Source organism: Schistocerca nitens, chromosome 4 (assembly GCF_023898315.1).
Source record: "Schistocerca nitens isolate TAMUIC-IGC-003100 chromosome 4, iqSchNite1.1, whole genome shotgun sequence".
Lineage (NCBI taxonomy): Eukaryota > Metazoa > Arthropoda > Insecta > Orthoptera > Acrididae > Schistocerca > Schistocerca nitens.
In genome coordinates this window covers 533,347,188-533,362,915 of record NC_064617.1, presented here as the reverse complement: position 1 = coordinate 533,362,915, position 15,728 = coordinate 533,347,188, and the positions used below count along the sequence as shown (strand labels likewise).

The following is a 15,728-nucleotide window of genomic DNA, read 5'->3' as shown; positions in this document are numbered from 1 at the left end:
GTGCTTAACTTCGGTGATCTCACGGGAACCGGTGTAGCAACTGCCGCAAACTTGTAGCCTTGGCAGCAAAACAAAATTTAACACTTCATCATATGGATGTAAAAGCATTATATTTAAATGGGAAATTGGAGGAGGAGATATATGTCATTTCACCAAGAGAAGTCATGAAAACCAAATCAGAAATGGAAAAGATTTGGAATTTGTGAAAAAGTATATAGACTTAAACAGAGTGGACATTGCTGGAATTGATTCTGCATAAAATTCTAATAAATATGAATATGAAGCAATCTAAGGCAGATCCCAGTATATTCTATAAAAGGAGAAGGGACAATAATAATGGCAATATAGGTGGACGACTTCTTTATCCTGACCAAAAATGAAAGTCAAATGTGAATTTTTAAGAAACAGTTAACACCAAGTTTACAGTGCGTGATTTGATTGATTTGATTTGATTTATTATTGGTCCTGTAGATCATACAATTTGTACAGAAAAGCACATTATGATATAGGACAAGTCAATTTGAGAGAAGTTAAATGCTATTTAGGTACGCAGATCACCAAGGATGAAAAAGAGACTAGAATTGAGCATAAATCAATCATCATATACAGAAAAAATCTTAAAGAAATTTTGCATGAGTGATTGTAAGCTCATAACTACTCCAATGGAAGTAGGAGTGAAGTTAAATATAAATAGACAGATGTGGAATGTGATAAGAATGTTCCATACTTAGAAGCAGTAGGAAGTCTGTTATATTTATCTCGAACGTCACGATCTGATATTGCTTTTGCCACCAATGCAGTAAGCAGATATCGCAGAGCAATGGAAAGCTGTGAAAAGGTTATTCCGATATCTAAGAGGAACTTGAAACCATGAATTAAGATACCATAGAGAAGGTAATCCACAACAAGAAGGATACAGCGATGCAGACTGGGGGAGTGAATTGTGAGATAGGCACCCCACTGCTGGCTGCTGCTTTAAATTAATGAGGGGTCTCAATTCATGGTCCAGTCAAAAACAAAAAAATGCACTGAGTACTGAGAGGCCGAGTGTATGGCGCTATCTTACATCACACACGAAACATTGTGGCTAAGAACATTAATGTCTGAAATAGAACCCAATTTAATCATGGAACCTATAACGATCTTCTGTGATAATAAAGGAGCCATTAACCTAGCTAAAAATGATGTCACTAGTACTAGGACAAAACATATTGATATAAGGCACCATTTTCTTTGGGACCACATAGAGCGACAGAACATTGCAGTGGACTACCTGCGCACAGAAGACATGTTTGCTGACCTTCTGACAAACCCCTTGGACAAAGAGATTGTGGGGCTATTTGGTTTATCTTGTGAAGGCAAACCACAAAACATATGTTCAAAGGGCGGTTTTGGAATTGTATGAACAATATATTTCGTGTGGAATGGCGGCAAAGTGCATCCTGTGAAATATAATAGACCTCTCTGGTGCTATTGTACACTCTGAGTTTTATGTGTGTAAAATAATGTTCCTTGCTTGTTGTGTTCGATGTTTTTTACCTGGAAGTGCAAATATAGTTACTGGCACTAAATATCTTTTACTCACTATTACTTATTCAACTTTGCCGACTCTAATACCTTCAATAGCAATGGAAGAAGACTGACAGGATGATAGTTGGTTGCCAGATGGGGATCCTTGTTGGCCTTGGGGACAGCTACTATCTCCGCATGTTTCCACATGGTAAGGTAGTCCCCCATGTTGAGGATCGCATTGAAGATGACGACAAGGGACAAGTAAGCCTTCGCCGGGAAGTAGCGCAAGAGGATGTTGTGAATTCTGTCACCCCTTCCCACCTCTTTGGTGTTGAGCCACCTCCTCCTCTGAGACGGCGTCAGTTTCATTCCCGTCAGAGAAGGAAGTGGAGAGTTGTTCCTGCATGAGGCAGATGTGTTCCACATCGGTGACGTCTTCCATTGGAGAGAATGATGCCGCATGGTCCACGAGAACGCTGGCCTTCTCACCTGGGCCGCTGAAGACGTCCGAGCTAACCTGAAGCAGCGGAATGCGCCGCCTACGCCGCAGGAATAACTTGGCAACGTGTCATGCGTTGCCATCTTGGGGATCCAGCGTGTCCACCAGATCCACCAATTCTTGGTTCCTATGGGCCTCATCTGCCGCCTTGATCTCATGGCGCATTCGGCTGAGGCTGGACGTTGGGGTCACCAAAGCGTTTTAACCCTGTGGCGTATGCATTTCACTACAACTCTGGCGGTTTCAATGAGTCATGAGGCTGGAAATGCATGCAGGACACAACACCAGTAGGGAGTGCCCACTGCAGTGAACTGTGTGCATTTTCAGCCTCAGGACTGATTGAAAATGCCAAACAAGCGACCATTAACAGCTGTCCACTGTAGTAGACACTATGCGCCACAGGGTTAAACATGTTCATTTTATAGGCCACAATCGAACGCTAACGAAATTCGATAGTAGTTACTATGGTATCGATATTATGTGCAACGTCACGTTTGCAGGAAATCTTGTGCAACATTACCTGAACCCACAAAAGCCCGAGAAAATATCGAAAGACAAAACCAAGGAATATTTATGTAAAACAAAAAATAAACATGCGTCAGCGGTCATGTTGTGGAGCATAAACACTTAGCATCAATCACATTTGACATTGCGATGCACAATCACTTCAACTGTTTCGTTTAACATTCTCGTCGCACGCCAAGATTCGTTATGAAGGACATCATTCGTGCCTGCCAATTATGATACAGCTGTTACCGGCCGTCAATATGTTGTTACAGCTTTCCAAAACTTCGCGTCGAGGTGCCCCTGACTTGGTAACATCTGTTACATTTAGCTCTCGGTGATTATTTCTCATAATTCATGTCTTTCCTCTTCCTCGACTGTCAGCAAAGGTATATATGCCCGTTGTTTGTAAACTTGTTGAGACGTCGTATGGCGTCTACGATGTTCACTTTGCATTCTTCTATATTCTTTGTGAGAATGGACCATCTATATTTCTATTTACAGTCGTGCAGTTTATACTTGGTACATTTTGGTGTTTTTTTAATTGAGAATACTGAGCTTGTTATTTACTGGCACAAATTAATTGAAAGGCCAATTGGAGGGTATGAAAGCCAGCCACGTTTCAAGCGTATGAAATCGAAAGATTATTACGCCCTTTGTCGGCATAAGATATCATTGGACCAGAATTAACGTCAAAGACGAATGTTGTAACGTATATGTTATACTTTTAACAAAATACAAAGGAAGTATCCCACTGACAACGTGTTATTAAAACGATAAATTCAACCACACCAACTGTAGGAGCGAAAAGAAAATAACGGATGGTATTTATTAATTTGGGACAGGAAGACACGAGATACAGTAGCCCCTACTGTATGCCTAAAGGCGGCTACATACGTAACTGTGTCCTTGGCAAGCACCCTTGCGCAGGTGTGCTGGTCAAGCATGCCTGCGGCGTGTGTAGCCGCCTTAAATCAACACTCTCGTACCACACGTGTGTAGATGCGTGCTTGAGGTTATCATATCGTAAGAAAAAGCAATATTACTACTAGTCTTTGGTGTTACAGTTTCTGTCATCATTATAGCCTGCTTTCTAACAAGGGAAACTAGTTGTTTCTCAAAATTGCGAACTTCACGTCTGGTCTTTAACGTGTCTGTTCCCTTCTATAGTCTTGGCAATTGTCATACTATACATTGGTCATAGAATATGAACCACGTGGTAAGAATGTATTACTGTCGCAAATGAATGTGATGAAAAGAGCAGGCCAGATGGCGGAGAGACTTCTCACAGTAATGAAAACAATCTGGTGTGGACTACCTGTATGTAAGAACAAAGGAATTCAAGAATAAAACCTTCCAAATCGGAACGAAAGAGTCATAGCATGCAGTACTTGTGTAGGACAAATAGGAAGTATGTACGTCCGGAGGTCCTTCCCTACACCTCGCTGTTGCAATCGGACGTTACACCACGACACAGGCACAAATCTGAATACAGCGAAGAGACACGTCCATAGCCGAACGGAAAATTCGCAGTTTTGTGAAAATAAAGGCAGATTTGAACACGGATCTCCCCTTTCGCAGTCCATCATTATCCCCATATAACCACGATGCCGTTGCTAATGTTCGCTCGATGTTGAACATCTTGAGCTTGGACCGTTCAATGTTTAGATTTTGCTTCTTTTTTCACAGTTCGGTACACCTTCCTCCTGTTTTCGTGCTTGATCTGTGTTCGGTTTTTGAACGGCTGTCCACTGGACCATCTTACCACTAAATCTGAGGGGGATCCGATGGAGAGTTTCCCTTGTAAGCAGAGGTGTAAGAGTGATATAAGTGATGTGTATATATCTGCTACTCACAGAGTAACTTAATGTGAGAATAAGTTTTTCGTTTCCTTAAACAGTCTTTACCCAACATATCACGTTTCCTCTTTCATTTTTTTCGCATCACAGTGGCAAAGCCGGTCAAAACGAAAAAATCGTCGTCATCCGAGCACCAAATATGCGAAGCACAAATTTATGCTTCAGCTGTGGAGAGACGAAAGGGATGCTTTCGTAAAGAGCTTCATCATCCAGTTTGTCAATACTGTAGTTACATGTGTGACCACCTTTATTATAGATGAATGGAAGACCAGAATCGGAATGGCCAAAGGTGGATTTGAACTCAGTCTCCCGAACGCGGTTCCAGTCATTTTGAAACTGCAACACCTCGCTCGCTGCTCTTTTGCATTTGCATATCTTCCAAAAAATTAGGGAACAGCATGAAAATTTATATTATACTGAATATGACTTAAGTTTTTGCCACGCTTAGGGATCTTATCTTCAAATCGCTCTTCACATCTATGTCTTCGTTTAAACTCTTCCACTGACTTGCTTTAGGGTTCAACTGCAGACAGTGAACGGAAGAGTACTGGGAAGGAGGGCAGAAAAATACGAACTACATGTAGAACGCTTAATTTGCGTTTCCCGCCCCCAGGTGGTGACTGTCGGTTGTTTTGGAACTGCTGGTCGGCACTCGGCATTGCGTTTGACAGGTCGTGTAGAGGAGGCATAGGTGTAAACTTGGAGTGGTTTCTCGTAACTGCCAATTTATTCCTACAATGTAAAGGAGTGGACTTACCGTACAGCTTTTAGACAGCTACTTGAAGCACTACGAGAAAAGTCAGGTATGAACCCTACCGTTTGAAGTAAATTAAACTGGCTGTTTTGTTTGGTTTTCAGGTGCGTGTATAAAGTGTAACGCTTCATTGTGTTTTAAGTGGAGGTCTACCCTTTGATTGACGTTTGATGTACGCTATATGTCTTTAAAACCGTTAAGGCCAATATGATACACAGTTAACACTTTTTAGATGCGTGATATAAATATTACGTCTGACAAACCAACAGCCTTTTTTTGCTAACTAATTACTGATGTGAATATTGTTTCGGTAGAGTACTGAGTCTAAAATCACCATCAAGGCTTCCCAATGAGTGTACTTAATTTTTTGTTCTCCTTCAGCGTACTTCCAACTTTAGATTTTCTATCTGTCATTCATTAAATGTCATAGGACAAGTGATAAAAATACTGCACATTATTCATCCCATTCTGAACCAAGGTCTGTTTTAGTGTAGAGAAATGATCAGTTTTTGTTGAAGTAATGTAATTATGGATATATTCCTTCTATTGTGTATGATATTTACAACTAGTTTCACTAGAGAAATGTATGCATTGATGCAGTAGTTAAAATAACTGACCTGTTGAACAGTTATAGAAAAAAGATGCTCAGAAGTGACCATTAGTACATATTATTCTTAATGCTGTTGCGCAATGAAGACTTTCTTTCTTTATGGTGAATACAGTTACGTACAAAATTAGCCGGTCCTAAATTAAAATAAACCAAGTGTGTTAACTTACTGATTTGCCTCTCTCCCAGAATTACAGTAACACTAATTGTGAAAGTTTGTGAACTGAGCTGTTTGAGAAGGTTAGTTTAAGTTTTCTTTAATATGTACATGCAGAAATGATTCAGATTCTGCCTTGTGTACTTATGCAATTCCTTACATGCTTAAATTTAATCATTGGTGTTGTACTTTTTCGTATGCAGGATTGAATATACCACTTTTTCTGAAAAGTGACTGAGAGACTATTAGGAGAAGACCATTCAATAATCCATCTAAACACATTACTTACAATTTCCTCTATTGTGGTGTATCAGTTGGAATTTGTTATGGTATTTGCCCACTGCAAAAAGAACTAATTTTGTGTTATTTGTATTAAATGGAATATCATTACCATATGATTGAGAATATAGTATCAAACCTTGTTGTGTAACTCCATTGTCACTGACTACTGATCTCTGCCACTCCCCATCTTCCCTCACCCTAAAAGAAAATCCTCTATTTAAATTTGAAGAATTATGATATACAGGTTTCTGCATTCTTTTTGTAGTTTGTTATCTATTGGTAATGTTATAAAATCTTTGTTTTGTAAAAAAATGTTGCGGTTTACACAATCAGATGCTTTGGGTAGGTCACAGAAAAAACAGGTCTTGTTTGTATTATTTAATCCTTGTAGAATGTGGCAACTGACTGAATTGATGTTGATATCACTCCCATAATCTTAAACTACTTCACATTTTGATCTCTCTGGGAAAAAAAGGCCAACTCAATGATGCTTTATGTACTTCAGAGAGAATGGTTCTGTTTATATGATTTTATTGGAAGTACCATCAACTTCATATGGACTTCTTTTCTTAGATAAGGAAGTGGGTGTTAATACCATATAACATCTTAGCATTCTCAAAATACTGCTTTGGTTTTTCTACTAAACACAGTCACCTTGCTGTCTTTATTACATTTAACAAACAATCATTACAAATACCTTCTATCTTTGACTTATTATCAATAACCCTTTCATTAAAGTTAATAAGAAATGGTACATTATTTTGTGATTTCTTACACTGTCTGCCATTTTAAGATATTCATATGGATTTTGTCTATTATCCAGGTTATTAATTTTAGACATAAAGTGCATACTTGTAGACTTTTTAATAACTTGTCTTAATAACATGGAGTCAATTTCAAAAAAACATACCACTTGATTGAGAGACAAACTTTATTTAGGGTCACATCTTCCCCCACCACCACCACCACCACCACCACCACTTTTCTGAACTACAGACAGGAGTTATCATTACAATACATTCTCCACTCAAAAAATTGTCCCAGCCTCAAGCTACGGAAACCTATTGCCTCCACACCCTCCACCCAACAATTTCCAACCCCTGTCCTATCACCTCCTCCCAACTTGCATCCCCTCACCCTCATTGTGCACTGCTGTCTGTCAATTTACCTATTGATGTTTTCTCCTTATCTGCTCTTCTCCTTTCCTCGTCCATTTTCCCTTCGCTCCTTCACCCATAGCCTCCTGACATTGAACCAGGCAACCTCGTCTGACACTTACAGGCTTCCGTCAGGCATCACTGTTCCCTCTTCCCCCACACATACTGTGCTATCCCCCCCCCCCCAAATTGTTGCTACCATTCATTTCAATTTGTCTGCCCTGCGCTGCCAGAGATAGTGGTCATGTGTGTATCGGATATGGTTGCTTGTTTGAATGCATGTGATTTTTTTTTTTTTTTTTTTTTTTTTCTAATGAAGGCTTTGGCCAAAAGCTTGATGTGTAGCAGTCTTTTCCTTGTGCCTGTCTGCAACTCAGTGTATCACCTTTATGGTGAGTAGCAGTCTATCCTTTCCATAATCTTCGATGTCTCAACCTGGATTTTCCATTATATTTTCAGTAAAATAAAGAAGCAGTAGTGTAATATCTCAGTCTGGAGCTTGCAAGTTTCAGCACAGGACAGGACTGTGTAGAGGAACTAAGGCTTGATTTAAAGAACAGTTAGCCATGCACTTGATATATATGTGTCCAGTAGGTGTAAAATAAAACATAAGCCTATAGATACAGAGATGTTTAATGAATGTGTTTGGCTGTCAAGAGACCAGTGTTAGAAGCCTGCAGTGATTACCATTGTAGCATAGTGTGAAATGATTTTTCACAGAACCCAAAGAAATTCTGTTGTATGTAAAGGCTGTTAGTGGCACCAAAGTTAGTGTCCAATCACTCGCGAATGAGACAGAAACTGATAGTGAGGGCATTAAAGCACAAGCTCCAGGAACCATATATTTATTTATTTATTTAGTTATTTTTTCCTAGTTTGATGCAGCCTGCAACAAATTTCTGCAGCCCCCAACATATTCCTGTCCTATGCCAACCTCTTCATTTCATAGCAGATTTGCTGCATGTATTCCAATATCTGTCTTTCTCTGCAGTGTTTACACTCTACAGCTCTCTCCAGTACCATGGAAGTTATTCCGTGATGTGTTAACAGAAGTCCTACCATCCTGTCCCTTCCTCTTGTCAGTGTTTTCCATAGATTTCTTTCATCACCGACTCTGCGGATAACCACCTCTTTCCTTAACTTATCAGCCCACCTAATTTTCTATATTCTTCTGTAGCACCACATCTCAGATGCTTCAGTTCTCTTCTGTTCCTGTTTTCCCACTGTCCATGTTTCACTACTATACAGTGCTGTGCTCCAAATGCCAAACTTACATTCTCGGAAATTATTTCCTCAACTTAAGGCCTGTGTTCGATACTAGCAAGACTTCTCTTGGCCTGGAATGCCCCTTTTGCCAGTGTTAATCTACTTTTTATGTTGTTCTTGCTCATTGTGTCATGGGTTATTTTGCTGCCTAGGTAGCAGAATTCCTTAACATCATCTACATCATGGTCACCAATCCTGATGTTAAATGTCTTGCTGTTCTCTTTTCTACCACTTCTCTTCACTTTTGTCTGTCTTTGATACTATTAATCCATATTCTGTACTCATTAGATTGTTCCTCAGATCCTGTGATTGTTCTTCACTTTTACTCAGGCTAACAATGTCATCAACAAATCTTGCCATTGATATCCTTTCATCTTGAATATTAATTCCAATCTTGAACCTTTCTTTTATTCCCATCAGTGCAACTCCGATGTATAGATTGAACAGTAGGGACGAAAGACTACATCCCTGTCTTACGCCCTTTTTAATCCGACTATTTCATTCTTGGTCTTTCACTCTTATCAGTCCTTCTAGGTTCTTGTACATATCATATATTATTCGTATTTCTCTTTAGCTTACCCCTTTTTTTTCTCAGAATTTTGTACATCGTGCACCATTTGACGTTGTCGGACACTTTCTACAGATCAACAAATCTTATGCATGTGTCCTGATTTTTCTTTAGTCTGACTTGCATTATCAGCAACAACATCATTACTGCCCCTCTGGTGCCTTTACCTTTCCTAAAGCCAAACTGATCATCATGTACCAGATCTTCAGTTGCCTTTTCCATTCTTCTGCGTATTATTCTTCTCAGCGACTTGGATGCATGAACTGTTAAGCTCATTGTGCAATAATTCTTGCACTTGTCAGTTCTTATGATCTTTGGAACCATGTGGATGATGTCTTTTGAAAAGCCTGATGGTATATTGAAACTTCCTGGCAGATTAAAACTGTGTGCCCGACCGAGACTCGAACTCGGGACCATTGCCTTTCGCGGGCAAGAGCACTTGCCTGCGAAAGGCAAAGGTCCCGAGTTTGAGTCTCGGTCGGGCACACAGTTTTAATCTGCCAGGAAGTTTCATATCAGCGCACACTCCGCTGCAGAGTGAAAATCTCATTCTGATGGTATATTGTTAGTCTCATAGATTCTACACACCAATATGAATAGCTGTTTTGTGGCCACTTCCCCCCAATGATTTTAGAAATTCTGATGGAATATCATTAATCCCTCCTGCCTTATTTTGTCTTAAGTCCTCCAATGTCTCTCTTCCCTGTCGACTCATGATTCTTCTTCTTTCACGCCATCAGACAAGTCCTCGCCATAGTAGATGTCTCCATTGTACTCTTTCCACCTGTACACATTTTCCTCTACATTTAATAGGGGAGTTCCCATTGTGCTCTTAATGTTACCACCCTGGCTTTTAATTTCACTGAAGGTTGTTTTGAAATTTCTATATGTTGAGTCATTTCCTCTGACAATCATTTCTTTTTATATTTCTTCACTTTTTTTCCACAGCACATTGATACTGACACTTCCGTTCTGGCTTTTGAGGGGTATATCCTCCCAGAAAAAGGTTATTGTGTACTGCTGCAATGTGAAGCCCTATATCCCACCTCCCAAATGCTATTTACAGTGTCTTCATTTTGGTCACATGTTTCCACAATGTGACACAAATCCTATTTGTGGTGACTGTGGCCCTCCTCTCCATGTGGGGAGTCCTTGCATCCCACCACTCAAGTGCATGACGTGTTCTGGCTCACACTCTCCAAGTTCACTGGATTGCCCACCTACAGAAAGGAAAAATTAATCTGTCCTACACAGAGGCTCAGCAGAAATTCAACTATCTCCAACCAGTATCGTTAATGTATACCTTTGCTCCTGTTGTGTCCTTTCCTTTCCCTTGTTCCTACAGAGCTCCATCCTGTCCCCTGCACCTCTCCTTCTCCCGGACAGTTCCCATTCCCTCCCATCATGGAACTGCTCCTTTCTCTTGGTCAGAGAAGAAACCGTCTTCTCTGGCACCCTGTTGTGATGGGGCTCCCTCTAGGAATCCCCTCCCTGGCGTCTCCAGGACAAGAAGCCTCTACTTGGAGCTGGATGGGAGACCCACACTCTGTAGGCCTCAAGGCCATTCTTTCTCTCTCAGATTTGGATATTGCTGTGACTTGCTCTCTTCGTGAACACAGCTCCTCTTGCATTCTAAAGGAGAAGAAGAAATGTGCAAGTTGTGAGACGAGGTTCCTCCGACACACCAGGGGGTGTTGTCCCCTTCCTCTCAGTCAGTGTCCAATCTCGGATCTGTGTACTTCACTCCATCCTTGCAAGTGACTGACACTGACTTGGCACAGTGATTGATTCTGGCCCATTCGACATCCAGGCAGGCTCTTGTGCCACTTTCCTCCAATGGAACTATAATTGTTACTGTTGTTGCCATCTGGAATTGCACCATCTTCTTTACTCTGTAGCTTGTTTTGTATTGCAGGTCTCATTTTGTGAGTACTCATCTGCTGACTCTTTGTGATTCCTTCTGCCAGAATCGGGTCAGCCCTTTACAAGTCTCTGATGTCTGTACATTGGTCTGCACAGGCATAGTTAGTTCCTGGGTTCCTCTTCAAACTGCACTGGAAGCAGTGGCCATTCAGATGCACTTAGACCCTGCAGTAACAATATATGATCTTTATCTCCCCCGTGACTGGCTTCCTATGCCTCCTGCTCTTCTTGCCCTCCTTAGACAGCTTCCTCCTCCCTTTCTTTTCTTTGGGAGGGGGGTTAAACCCATAAACCTCTGTGGGGTGGTACTGTGACCACTGAATGGAGCAGTATTGTTCAAGACCTGCTGGTGCAGCTTGATCTCTGCCCTAGAGCTCTGACACACTTTACTGTAGCATATGGCATTTTCTCGCCCTTTGATCTCTCCATTTGTAGCCCTGGATTTGTCACCTCTGTTCAGCAGGGAGCTCATGACAATGTGTGTGACAGTGGTCATTTTCCAATTGTCTTATCTTTTATTCAGCATAACTCATCTGGACATCTTTGCTGGTAGGCTTTTACTAATGTGGATTGGAATGCCTTTTTCGTGGCCGTCAACCCATCCGTTCCACCATACAATGGCACTGATGACTCTGTTTGACTGACATCATCCTTTCGGCAGCTGCTTCAGTGATTCCCTCTTCCTCACAGTCTTCCCGACAAAAGACTGTCCTTTGGTGAACCCCCGAAATTGTTGCAGCTTGGAAAGACCATCAACATACCCTCCAATGCTACAAATGTCATCCATCTCTTGACCACCTACTGGCCTTCAAACAGCTTCATGCCCATGCCCAGTATCTAATTAAACACCAGAACTGGATTTGTTGGGTACGATATGTCACTGCCATAGAGCCACATACTCCCCCTTCATATGTAGGGGCAAAGATCAGGCATATTTTTAGCCACTGTCCTCCTACAGGTGCTCTGGGAATTTCCCTGAATGGTGTTTCTTCACTAGTCTGGACTTAATTGCTGAGCATTTTGCTTCCTGCCCTGACATGGCGTGTGGGCCAGACCAGGTGCACAACCAAATGATTAAACACTTATCAGTGGCTAGCCAACGTCATATACATGCCTTGTTTAACTGTCTCTGGGGTAAGGGGGAATCCCTTAATACTGGCAAGAAAGTGTTTTTATTCCAGTTCTGAAATTGGTAAATGCTTTTTTAAATGGATAGCTATTGTCCAATCATTTTAACGAATGCCATCTGCAAGTTACTTGAACATTTGGTGAGTCAAAGGCTGTTATGGATCCTTGAATCCCAGAACCCTTTGGCTTCAATGCAGGCTGGTTTTTTCTGAGGCCAGTCTACTGCAGATTATTTAGTCCTCTTGGAGTCTGCAAGCCAAACGACTTTTGCTCGGTGTCTTCACCTGGTTGCAGTCTTCTTTGATCTGTGTAAAGCTTGTGGTACCACATGGCACCACCACATCCTTGCTGCCTTAGATGAGAGAGGCCTTCATGCCCTGCTCCTGATTTTTTATCCAGAACTTTTCTTCACATTGCACTTTTCAGGTACAGCTGCCACTTCCTGTAGAATGTCCCATATGCAGGAGAATGAGATATTACAGGGCTCTGTTTTGAGTGTCCCTCTCTTCTTAGTGACTATCAATGGTCTGGTGGCAGCTGTGGGACCTACGGTGTCCACCTCCTGGTAATGGTGATGGCTTTCACATTTATTTTTGTTTGTCCACCATGGTCATTGCTGAACACAGACAGCAGGGAGTGTTTCACAGTGCTTAATTGTGATCTCTCACTCACGGCGTCCAATTTTTGGCTGCCAAGACCTGTGTTATGTATTTTGTCATTGTTGTACAGTGCATCCTCATCTGGGTCTGTATCTTGATGGCAAACCTTTCATTGCAGTGGACTCTCATAGTTTTCTGGGACTTGTCTTTGATGCCCAGTTGACATGGCTTCCTGATCTTCGTCAACTAAAGCAGGCATGTTAGTTGCTTCTCAGTGTTCATCAATGTGTTAGCAACATCAACTGAGGTGAGGACCACTCTACTCTACCACATTTCTAAAAAAGCATAGTTCCAGTCCCATGTAGATTACAGGAGTCTTGCATACAGCTCGGAGCTCGGTGACACCTTTTACATTACAGACGCTGGACCTGGACATGATACACCATTGTGGGGTATCGCTGGCAACTGGCGCATTTTGGACTAGTCCCCTGATTACCTTCCTAGTGAAGGCAAGGATCCCACTGTCCCCCCAGGGGGCTCACTGCTCTTTTGTGGGTATGTGTGTGGCGTGCACAGCTCCCATAGCTATTGCAGCCTTTATTCTTTTCCGGGCTGCTTTACCTTCCCCTTCTTTCTCCTTCCCTGTCCTTGTTCCTTTCCCTTTGCGTCTTCCTTTCCCTCTCATGGTGTTCTTTTTATGTTGGCCTGGCTATCCTCATGACTTTTCTTCCTGTCGTGGTTTTATTTGGTTGCTTTTCCTCTTCCTTTTTGGCTTTTCTTCTTTGGTCCCTCTCAGGGGTTTGACCTCCGTCAGTAAGTTTGTAATCTGTAGTGTGAGCCAGATGGGGAAGAACTCCCTATCTAGCATCTTTGGTGTGAGTTCCTCTCCTCCTCTTCCTCGCCATTTTCCCCTATTCCCTTCCCTCCCCACCATACCTCTTTTGCATCCTTGCAAGATTACCAACTCGGTAGCCAGTCCGTGTGTTATGTACTTATCTGGCAGAGCCCTGTGACTGGCCACTCTTCTGCAACTGCATCTCTTCCTCGGCATAGTTCTGTCTCCATTCCTACTTCTTTGCGCCACTACCCTCCGTGACTACGTTCTGGGAGAAGGGCCAGGACTGCTGTCTTCGGCGAACCCTTTCCACGGTTCCAGGTCTATACCAGGACTGAAAGGGGGACTTTTGACGCCACCAAACCCCTTTTCTTTGTGTAATATATTGAGGACCTATTGACCGTTTAGAAGACACTCCGATGACTGTCGATCCTCACAAGTCACTCATTATGACACAGGGTGTAATTTTTCATAGGGACCTTCTCTTCCAGTCTGATGATGACCTTATGGCTAATCTGTAACAACATGGCATTCATTTCACCCAGCATGTGCAGAGGGCCTCTAAGGACCATCATTTAGACACTGGCGCTTTCATCCTGCCTGAGGTGGTCTTTCCTCCCGAAAAGAAGTCTCAGAATCATAGTAACAAGGCATTAGTGGGCCATAATACTTTCATTGTTGTGTCCGCCTGCTTCACTTGGTGGTGACATGCTTGCCTCACGTGCAGTGGGCCCGGGTTTGATTCCCGGCTGGGTTGTAGGTTTTCTCCCCTTGTGGACTGGGTGTTGTGTCGTGTTGTGTTATCATTATTTCATCCTCATCACCAGTGCTCAATTCACCCAATGTGGCGTCGACTGACATAAGACTTGCACTTGGCGGCCGAACTTCCCCGAAGAGGACCTCCTGTCCAACAATACCATGCACTCATTTCCATTCTTTCATTGTCATCAAGTGATCAGGGAGAACCTTTGAGAAGATCTCCCCTTTCTATATTCACAAGGCATTGGAAGGTATTGCTGGGTCTCTAAAAAGTTTCAAACGACTTTGTAATGGAACACTTATAGTCGAAACTGCTAATTCAAACAAAATGTCTAAGCTTATGGGATGTAAGGCCTTGGATGACTACCCAGTTGAGGCTGAGTTGCATAACACCCTTAACTTTAGTAAGGGCGTGTTTACCTGCTCCGATATAATGGAGGTGGACCCTGCAGAATTAAGTGAAGAATGGAAAAATATGGGTGTCATGGAAGTGCAGAACTATGTGAGGAGAGTCAATGGCAGATTGGAAAAATTGGCAACATTTATGCTAACATTTAGTATTCCAGAATTACCTGAATATATCCTTACAGTCTATATGCGCCTTAAGGTTGGCCCATTTGTTCCTAACCCATTGTGGTGCTACAAATGTCAAAGATTTGGCCATACTATAGTGGGATGTAATGGGAAGGCTATGTGTGACAATTGTGGGCCTAGCTCATGATCAGGCAATTCTTGTGCACTTCCTCCGAAATGTGTAAACTGCTCTGGGGATCACGCAGTGTGCAGCCGAAAGGAACATTCAGGAGTTGAAAGTAAAGAGACGCATACCCTATGGCGAAGGTAAAAAAGCTTTCAAAGCTGTGCAACCACTGGATTTTGCTGCTTTTTTTGCATCAGTCCTTGAGATGCCAATCACTAAGTGTTATGCGTCCACACAAACTTGGACCACAGATTAAAGTATGAGCACATGCACTTGTCAATGTACCTGTGGGTAAAATGCTCCACTTGAAACTGAAGTTGTTTGGAAGCCGCCAGCAATAAGCTTACCACCTAAGCCACCAATTCATTACCCAACATCAGAACCCAACCAAGCCATCCCAGCAACCACCTCCTCCTGTCAGTAAAGAAAAAATCCTTCGAAAAATAGTTATAAGTCTTCGGATTGGTGAGCTCTCTTCCTTTCTGTTGGGGACTATGCTCTTGAGGATATGGACGTCGTCACAGATACAAGATAGCAAGGAACCAGATAATGTTCCCCCTGACCCACTTGTTAAATCACTGCCTCCAAAGGAGAAAGTCAAGAGCAACCATCACTAACC

At 42.1% G+C, this 15,728-nt stretch overlaps 1 protein-coding gene across 1 annotated transcript in view; it reads left to right on the top strand.

Moving 5' to 3' along the window:
• Nucleotides 1-4,994: 4,994 nt before the first annotated feature.
• The window catches only part of LOC126251452 (fatty acid hydroxylase domain-containing protein 2), a 208,826-nt gene continuing 198,092 nt past the window's right edge, over nt 4,995-15,728 (top strand). The window contains exon 1 of the mRNA XM_049951881.1: nt 4,995-5,177. The gene's annotated coding sequence lies outside the window, so the exon portion shown is untranslated. The remainder of the gene's footprint in view (nt 5,178-15,728) is intronic.